The sequence below is a fragment of the Ursus arctos genome, unplaced genomic scaffold (assembly GCF_023065955.2).
Source record: "Ursus arctos isolate Adak ecotype North America unplaced genomic scaffold, UrsArc2.0 scaffold_32, whole genome shotgun sequence".
NCBI classification, from domain to species: domain Eukaryota; kingdom Metazoa; phylum Chordata; class Mammalia; order Carnivora; family Ursidae; genus Ursus; species Ursus arctos.
Window position 1 is genome coordinate 25803053 of NW_026623008.1, and position 9507 is coordinate 25812559.

General features: G+C 41.5%; 1 pseudogene; it reads right to left on the reverse strand.

The window, feature by feature from the left end:
- Positions 1 to 4793: 4793 nt before the first annotated feature.
- LOC113268197 (26S proteasome regulatory subunit 7-like) lies at positions 4794 to 8630 on the reverse strand (annotated as a pseudogene).
- Between the last annotated feature and the right edge of the window lie 877 nt (positions 8631 to 9507).

Consider the following 9507-nt stretch of genomic DNA (forward strand, 5'->3'; position numbering starts at 1 on the left):
GTGAACTTCAAACTGCTGTAAAAAAAATATTTTTTTGTAAGTGAAAAGGATGGAAAAAATTTACTGTGCAAATACTAACAGATAATTGAGTAGCTATACTAATGTCAGACAAGATAGACTTTGGAACAAGGAATATAACCAGGGATAAGAAGGCATCTCATATTGTAGAGGCACCAGTTCAAGAAGATATAACAATAGGTATGCATGCACCTAGGAAAAGTCTCAAAATACATGAAGCAAAACTGATAGAACTGAAGGAAGAAATAGATAAATCTGTAATTATAGCTAACGATTTCAATCCCCTTCTTTCAGTAAATCTGGTAGAAAAAATAGACCCAAAAAATGTATTAAGGATATAAAAACCTTTAACAATACTATCAACTGGAATGCCTGGATGGCTCAGTCAGTTAAGCATCTGACTTCAGCTCAGGTCATGATCTCGGGGTCCTGGAGTCAAGCCCCACATTGGGTTCCCCACTCAGCTAGGGCTGTTTCTCCCTCTCCCTCTGCCCCTCCCCTGCTCGTGTGCTGTCTGTCCCTCTCTCAAATAAATAAATGAATGGTTAAAAAAAATTACTATCAACCGATTTGTCCCAATGGACATTTATACAAGTCTCCACCTAACAAGAACAGAATACACACTTTTTTTGAGTTCACGTGAAACATCACTAAGACAGATCATATTTAGGGCTATAAAACCAATCTGAATTAATTTTAAAGAATTTAAATCATCCAAAATATGTTCTTTGACCACAGTGGAATTAAATTTGAAATCACCAATAGAAAGATACCTGGAAAAAAAATTTAGAAAATAACACACTTATTAATAAGCCAGGGGTAAAAAGAAGTCACAAGGAAAATTAGAAAATATTTTAAATTGAATGAAAATGAAAACACAACATAAAATTTTACGATGCAGCTCAATGGTGCTTAGATGGAAATGGATAGATTTAAATGCTTCTATTAGAAAAGAAAAAGTTCCAAAAGCAAAAGTCTAAGCTTCCACTTTAAGAAGCTAGAAAAAAGATCAAAGTGAATCCATATTTTAAAAAAATAATAATGACAAAGAGGAGATCAGAAGTCCACAAAGTAGAAAAGAGATAAAGATGAACAATAGAGAAAGTCAATGAAACCAAACTGGTTCTTTAGAAAGACATATAAGATTAATAAACAGCCAGCCAGATTGATCAAAGAAAGACACAAATCACAAATATCAACTATTAAAGAGTGGCCACCACTACAGACATTAAAAGAATAAGGAAATACTATGAACAACTTCATGCCAACAAATTCAACAAATCAGATAAAATGGGCAAGTTCCTTAAAAGACACAACGAACCAAAGAACATTCAAGAAGAAACAAATATACAAGTGCTTCCTGAAATGTCTGCTTCTTAATTGAGCAACACTTTCTTCAGAAGTTGAGCACTAAAACCAGTAGACAGTTGGCAGTAAAGAATCTGATGTAAATGAAGAGTTTCTTCTCTCTACTTCTCTTGAGTTTTTTACCCCATAGCTTTCTATCAAAGGTTTTGGATTTCACAGGGCTCTTGTAATCTTTGCCCTTTTCATTCCTTTGACAGTGACTCGTTGTTCTTTATTTTGGCAGTGGGTGAGATAAAGAGTGATCACATTGATTGTCAATCATGAATATGAAACTAGCTCCACTGGAGAATACATTGCTCCGGAATGTCAGAGAAACTGTCTTCACCATCCAAACACACACAGTAACATCTATGGCAATTTATATACTGCACAGAATGTTTCCGTAGTGAGAACCCACGGTGTCTGCCTCACCGACACCTAAAAAGCTACTTCTCCTGTCTGACTGGGGAGGCCCTCTAAGAAACTTAAGAAGTTGGCAGTGACACATGAGGAGACTGTCCCCCTGAACACATTATCGAAGGGGCCAATTTCTACCGGGAAGATGAACACGAGACCAACTCTGGTTACATTTGTCCCTTGCCCTTTGGGGACTGACAATACAACAGGGAAGCCATTGGGGCACAGGCTGAAAAGCACAGTTGAACAGGAGTCTGTGGTTGACAGTAAGAACATCAAGGAGACTTTGGAATTCCATAGTGACCACAGGCATTCAGAGGATGAGGAGCTTTGGTTGGGTCCCTGGAACAACCTCCATATACCAAAGACAAAACTGTGAGTGATTTTTTCAAGTTATTTTTATTTTTACTTCTGTTTTTAATAAACTATGCTTTTTATTGTCATTGAGAAAACAATGTATGGAATTTCTATCATGCACACAAGCTAAAAAGCACAAAACTTTGAACGATATGCTTTAAAGTTTAAAAAGAGACAAATTTGCAGTCACATTTGGAAAATTGTTCTTCCCAGAAAATCTTTTTGGACAGATTCTCAATTCACTAAATAATATATCATTTGAACTCATCATTTAGCTGTTTTGTTGGGTCTTAAATTTTTTTTTCATCTTAATAAACAAGAAATAATACTAAGAAGAAGAAGAGAAAGAAGAGGAAACAAGTAACAGAAACAGCCCTATATCTATTAAAGAAATAGAATCTGTAGTTTAAAACCTCCCCAACAAAAACAAAAAACAAAAAACCTCCAGACCCAAGTGACACCATTGGTGAATTCTACCAAACATGTAAGGAAAAAATACTCACAATTTTATACAAACTCTTCCAGAAAATAGAAAAGCTCACTTTATGATTGCAAGGAAAAAAAAAAGGTAGGGAAGGAGGGAAAAGGGAAGGAAGGACGGAAGGACAGAAGGACGGAAGGAAGGAAGGAAGGAAGGAAGGAAGGAAGGAAGGAAGGAAGGAATTACAGGTCAATACCCCTCATGAACATAGACAACAAAAGTCCCTAACAAAAGTTTAGGGATATATATAGAAAAGAGAAGTCACTTTATGGGTGAGCTTTATCTCAGAAATCCAAGTTTGATATAACATTAGAAAATCAAAACCACATGATCATTTCAATAGATGGGGGGGAAAGCATTTAATGAAATTCAACATGTATTCATGATTTAAAACTTTCAGTAATCTAGGAATAGAAGAGAATTTCCTTAATCTGACAGAGTATCTACAAAAAATCTATAGCTAACATCATATTTAATGGTGAAGTATTGATCAATGCAATGAGACAAGAAAAAATAATAATAAAAGGCAGCCTTGTAAAGAAAAAAGTCAAATTGTCTTTATTCTCCAATGACATGATTATTTAGAAAACCCTGAAGAATCGATAAAAGAAGAGATACTAGAACTCATAAGTGAGTTTAGTAAGATCTCAATTTACAAGGTCAATACACAAAACTCAACTTCATTTTATATACCACAAAAAATAACTGGAATTGGGATTTTTAAAGTGCCATTAGCAACAGCATCAAAAATATGGAAACCTAGGGATCAATTTAACAAAATGTACAAGAACCGTACCCTGAAAACTATGACACATTGCAGAGAGAAATTAAAGAAGGTCTAAATAAGTGAGAGATATACCATGTTCATGAATAACAAGACTCATTGCTTTTAAGATGTCGATTCTCCTGGAACTGATTTCTAAATTAAATAAAACATAAGTTAAATATAATATAGATTCAATACAATCACAATCAAAATTCCAGCAGGCTTTTTGGGTAGAAATTGACAAAATGGTTCTAAACTTATATCAAAATGCAATATACCTAGAAAAATAACTAGGTTGGAAGACATACACTACTTGTTTTCAAGCCTAACTATAAAACTATTATAATCAACAAGCGTGGTATTGGTGTAAGGATAGACATAAAGATCAATAAACAAAATAGAAAGTCCAGAAATAGATCCATCCATACATGCTCCATTGAGTTTTTGCAAAGATGTCAAGATAAATAAGTGGGGAAAGGATAGTTTTTTCATCAAACCATGCTGGGACAATTGGATAGGGAGGGGGAAAAGGAACTTGAGCCCTTAGCTCACACCATACACAAAAATTAACTGAAAGTAAGTCAAAAACCTAAACATGAGAGCTAATAATATAAAATTTCTACGAGCAGAAAGAACAGAAACATGTGGGTTAGGTAAACATTTCTTAGAACACAAAAAGGACAAATCATAGAAGAAAAAGTGATAAATGGGACTTCATCAAAAGCAATAACTGAAATACATGAAAAGATGTTCAGTAACATTTTGGAAAGTAAGGAAATATAAATTAAAATCATAATGAAATACTACCACAAAACCCACCAGAATGGCTAAAATGAAAAAAAACTGATCATACCAACAACATGATGCATCTCAGAAACACACTAACTGAAAAAAACCAAACATAAAAGATGCTACACTACGATTCCATGTATCTGAAATTCTAGAAAAGACAAAACTTCAGTGAGAGAAAGCAGATCAATGGTTACTAGTTTCTTGAGCTGTAAAGAGTTAAGTCATCTCCATTAGTATCAACCAACAAGGGTTATTACAAGGGTCAAATGAGATGACCTCTACAGAGAACCTAGCATAGTATCTTTTTTTTTTTTTTTTTAAGGATCCTAATACAACTTTATTTTTAGAAATACCTCGCTGTAGACCAGAAGTCTAGCAGGACCTTCATCAAAATTTTAAACCATTAATTTATACGATGAAAATAAGTACTTCTCTGTATGAAACCAATTTGGATTTTCTAAATTAGATTATATGTGTATATATTTTTCTTTCTGCTTTACTACATCAATAGCCATTAAAATCACTAATTCTTCTTGATTAACTTGAAATCAACTCAAATAGCAAAGCAAAAGCTAATACACGAAATACTTCTTCCACTTTAAAAAAGGAGACCAAAGCTTTATTATTTGATGTGGTAGGAAAACAAAATAAAATAAAACATTGAAACGCATGTGGTCCTGTGCCTAGATGCCTAGATGGGCTATTTTGATAAGGGACAGAAGAGCACGAAGGCGAGGAACATAGGCGATGGAGCTGACGAACTTGGACTTGAATCCCAGCTCTGCTACGAGTAAATTAGGTAGGAAAGTTTTTGCATGCTTTAGATCAAGATGCATTAGCTCCACCTCACTCGGCAGATGGGAGAAGACAATCATCACCCAGCCAACATAGGCCTAGAACATACATGGTCTAAGGAAGCACCTCATGACATGGGACTCTTAAATGGTAGTGGATCAGAAAACAGTCAACCTCCATTGTAAATAAGCTTTTCTGCCTAACGATATTAGATATTAGATACCTTTTATTGCACAACAGAGAAAAGACATCTGAAGAAAGCATACAGTTTTGAAACCCTTTCATTTTTCCTGTGTGATGGTTATTAACAAGTCTATAATAAGGTTAGGATTCCAATTAAGAGAAGTGTTTGTCTTCAGGGCTCAGTTGTAAGTCATATAGTAGGGAGTAGCACTGAATTTGGCCTAAGACTTAATGACCTTATTTACAGCCTCCAAGAAATCCTTCTCACTAGCAATTTTTCTCCCTGCTCTGATGGCAAATATACCAGCTTCTGTGCAGACACTTCTAATCTCGACACTGGTGCTATCTGGACACAGTCGTGCTAACAATTCAAATCTGGTATCTCTTTCAACACTCACTGAATCTTAAAAATCTGAGTCCAACCTTCTAGATCAGGTAAATTAAATCCAATCTTTCTATGCAATCTCCCTGGCCTCATCGTACTGGATCCAAAGTGTCAAGATCTGTCAGTGGCCATCAGCACCTAATGTGACCTCGAGGATCAAAACCGTCCAACTGACTGATCAGTTCCAGGATTGTTCTCCGCACTTTATCGCCTCCTCCAGCACCAGCATCAAAACAAGCCCTTCCAATAGCATCAATTTCATCAAAGAAGATAAGGCAGGCTTTTTTTGTTCTGGTCATTTCAAAAAGCTCGCAAACCATCCGAGCCCCCTCACCTACATACTTCCGTACAAGTTCAGACCCAATAACTTAAATGAAGCAAGCATCAGTCCTGTGAGCAACTGCCCGAGCACAGGGTGCCTTGCCTGTACCCGGTGGGTCAAAGCTTAGCACAGTATCTCACATACGGAAAGAGTTCAATAACTGTTAATTAGTTAGGTAGATAGATAGATAGATAGATAGATAGATAGATAGATAGATAATTGATACAAATAAATTATTGATATTTTTGTGGCAGAGCCTGCTGGGGCTCACCAAAATCATGTTGTCTCTTCTTCCTGGATACACTACTAGACCCCATTTCTAGCCTCCTTGCATCTAGGTAGTACCATGCAACTAGTTCTTACTGCTAGAATGTGGATGCATGTGATATGAGTTGCCTCTGGACAAGGCAACTAAAAATGGGTTGCCAGGGCGCCTGGGTGGCTCAGTTGGTTGAGTGCCTGAGTCTTATTTTGGCTCAGGTCATGATCTCAGGGTCATGACATTGAGCCCACGTCAAGCTCTCCACTGGGCATGGAGCCTGCTTAAGATTCTCTCTCTCCCCCTCCCTGTGCCCCTCCCCACCACCACTCCCCTCTCTCTCTCTCTCTGTCTCTCTCTCTGTCTCTCAATGTCTCTCTATAGGAAAAAAAAAAAGAATCCGTGTTCTCCATGTTCTGTTTCCCGGAGGATAGGGGGGATCTCATGGAGGACACTGAGACCCTGGCTACTCCAGTATATATACACTCATATACAGTGTTGCTCAATCCTTGTCCTTCCTACTCTGAACACAATTCCTCAAAAGCCCTAGTTCATGCTGGGCTCAGCGTCCCGCTCTTCAGTTTCCATCCCTGGCTTTATGCTCCATCTTTACTTTCTGAGTCTAAAGTCACTGCTAGGCCAAATCCCACATCTAAGTAGCATGTCGTTATCTCTAGACAAGGAGGCATAATAGAATGAACACAACTTGGTGTTTCTAAGACCTAGATCCAAATCTCTATAAATTACCAGCCATGTCACCATCTTTAATGTCTTCTTCACGGGGTCGTTGTGAAGATTACACTAGATAACAGACGGTAGGGGCCTGCACAGCCTCTGATATGCTTAAGCCCTACAGGGACCCCAAAACTACTTGCCTCATCCCCAAAGGCTGCCAAGACTGGCCAGGCTCCCGAAGCCAGCCTACAATGGAGAGGGCTGTGAACACGTGGGGAGGGGCACTCCTGGCCCCAGGAGAGATAGCATCTGCTCAACCTCCCCTCCTATACCCACGGAGACAAAACTGTAGACCTCTTACTGCACATATTGTGGCAACCTCCGCCAAATCACACCCTGACAACAACGGCAATGGCAACAATCATATACTAACACTAGTTAGAATCTCTTAGGCTTTATTGTGTCCCAGACTCCTCTGGAGAAAAATCAGAATGCTAGAAGCACAGGGGTGCCTGGGTGCCTCAGTCGGTTGGGCATCCAACTCTTGGTTTCAGCTCAGGTCATGATCTCAGGGTTGTGGGATTGGGCCCCTCATCAGGCTCTGTGCTCAGCACGGAGTCTGCTTGTCCTTCTCCCTCTGCTCCTTCCCTTGCTCATGTTCTCTCTCTCTCAAATAAATAAACAAATAAATAAATAAATAAATTTTTTAAGTGCTAGAAGCATATTTCATTTTTATAACAATTCTATGAAGTACTTATTCTACAAATGAGATAAGTAAGGTTCAGAGAGGTTAAGTAACCTGCGAAAAGTCACACAGCCAGGAGGTAGCAGAGCTAGAAATTGAACTTATTCATATGCTCAATCTTCCATTGATTTAGTCAACAACATTCCTGCCATCTGTTCTGTTCCCGGCCACGTGCTGGTCCTGAAGACGCAAGATGCAGGGAGACAGAGTCCTCAAGGAGCTCTGGGGAAACAGACCATGACTCCTTAGCTACAGTCCCAGGCGTAATGGAGGCTGAGCAATGCCAATCCCTTTCTGGTTCCCTCCCCCAGCCTGCTACCTCCCAGAGCCACAGAACCCCAGCAACAGGCCAGAGACATTTCCTGAGGCTGCTGTTTTCCTTGGCCCCGTGATGGGAGACAGTATGCCCGACAAGGTGGAAAACAAGATGGGTGGGAGAGGCGAGCTGGAAGCAGACCTTCCATCAACCTGTCCCTTTTGCTGATGGGAGCGGGGAACAGAGAAGGCTGCCCTGCCACCCACCCATCAGCCCATCCAGGCCATTGTTCCCTTGTTGTGACAGGGGGTTCGGCTAGGGCCCCACAGACCGGGGGCTTCCTCCCCAGCCAGCCATGCTTGGACAGCTGGAGGAAACGGGCGGCTGGAGAGCCAGCTATCCCTCCAATAACAACAGGCTGCTGCCCGCTGGCGGCCTTGCTGGGGGGTGGGCCTGGAGCCAGAGAGGCCACCCCACTCCACCCCGCCACTGCCAAAACATGTTTTCTTGTTTTCTGAGGGGGAGGAGGAGGCCCGTACCCATCCTGAGCAAACACAGGAGCTGATAAGCGTGGACAAGCCTGGCTGCCAGGCTGCCAGCTGGGGCTACAGTGGCAGGGGCAGGGGGCCAGGCCCACCCTGGAGATCACCCGAGCCAGAATGCCAGGTTCAGAGTCCGGGTGGGGGCAGTGAGCTCCTGGCCACTCCAGGGACAAAGCACCCAACTCCAAGCCCGCCTTCACTGGGAAGAGAAGACACGGGCTGCCAGGCCACAAGTCCCATCGCAGCAGCACAGCATGCTTACCTCTGAGAGCAGATGTGCACATATCCATGGGGCACCTGCTTCTCGGCTAGTCTCTGTGATAGTCCCCTTCCCAGCATTGCCATTTTCAATGCTATAGAAGATATAAGAAGGATTGTTCCCCATTGCCTTTCTCAATTGAGGTGACTGAGGCTCAGAAAGGCAGAGTGACTTGTCCAAGGCCACACAGCTCTTGGTACACAGTTGGGATGTAAATCCACACCTGCCAGACAAGAGCCCACGTTCTTTTCATCACACCCTAGCAAGCCCCACAGCCGTTTGTATTTGTGGGGGTCTTCAGCTTACAAAGTACTTACAGGCTCCTGTATTCATTTCCTGGGGCTGCTGTGGGACTATTAGCCCCCTGCCATAGCTACCCTGCGTTTTTTATCAAGAAGCTCACAACAGACCTGTTAGGTTCATGTCTCGGTTTGGGATTCCCCCCAAAAGCAGACCCTGAGGTAAGGATTTGAGTGCAGAGTAGTCTATTCAGGAATTGATCCTAGGAAAACCCCATAAGGTGTATCAGTGGGCCAAGACAGCTGTGGGCAAATGGGATTCAGTCTCACTGGGGACCCCAGGAGACAGAACAGAACTGTCCCCCGGAGATACAAGGAAGCTGACATAATTACCCACCCCTATTCCCACCCTTGGCTGAGGGCTGCTGCTGGCACCTTGGCCCCCTGAGACCGTGCTGTGAGGGGCTGAGCACGCTCCTGTAGGCGGAGAAAGCCCTCAGGAGGAGGTGTACGAGTTGACACATGTGCAAGGTCGGTGCCAAGGGCACACGAGAGGGGCCCGAACAGACTCTGCCATGTTAGTAAGCAGAGAACACCACCCTCATTTTGTAGCTGTAACTACAAATGCCCCCCCCCCCGGACCACACTATGCCCACACCCTCTGCATAC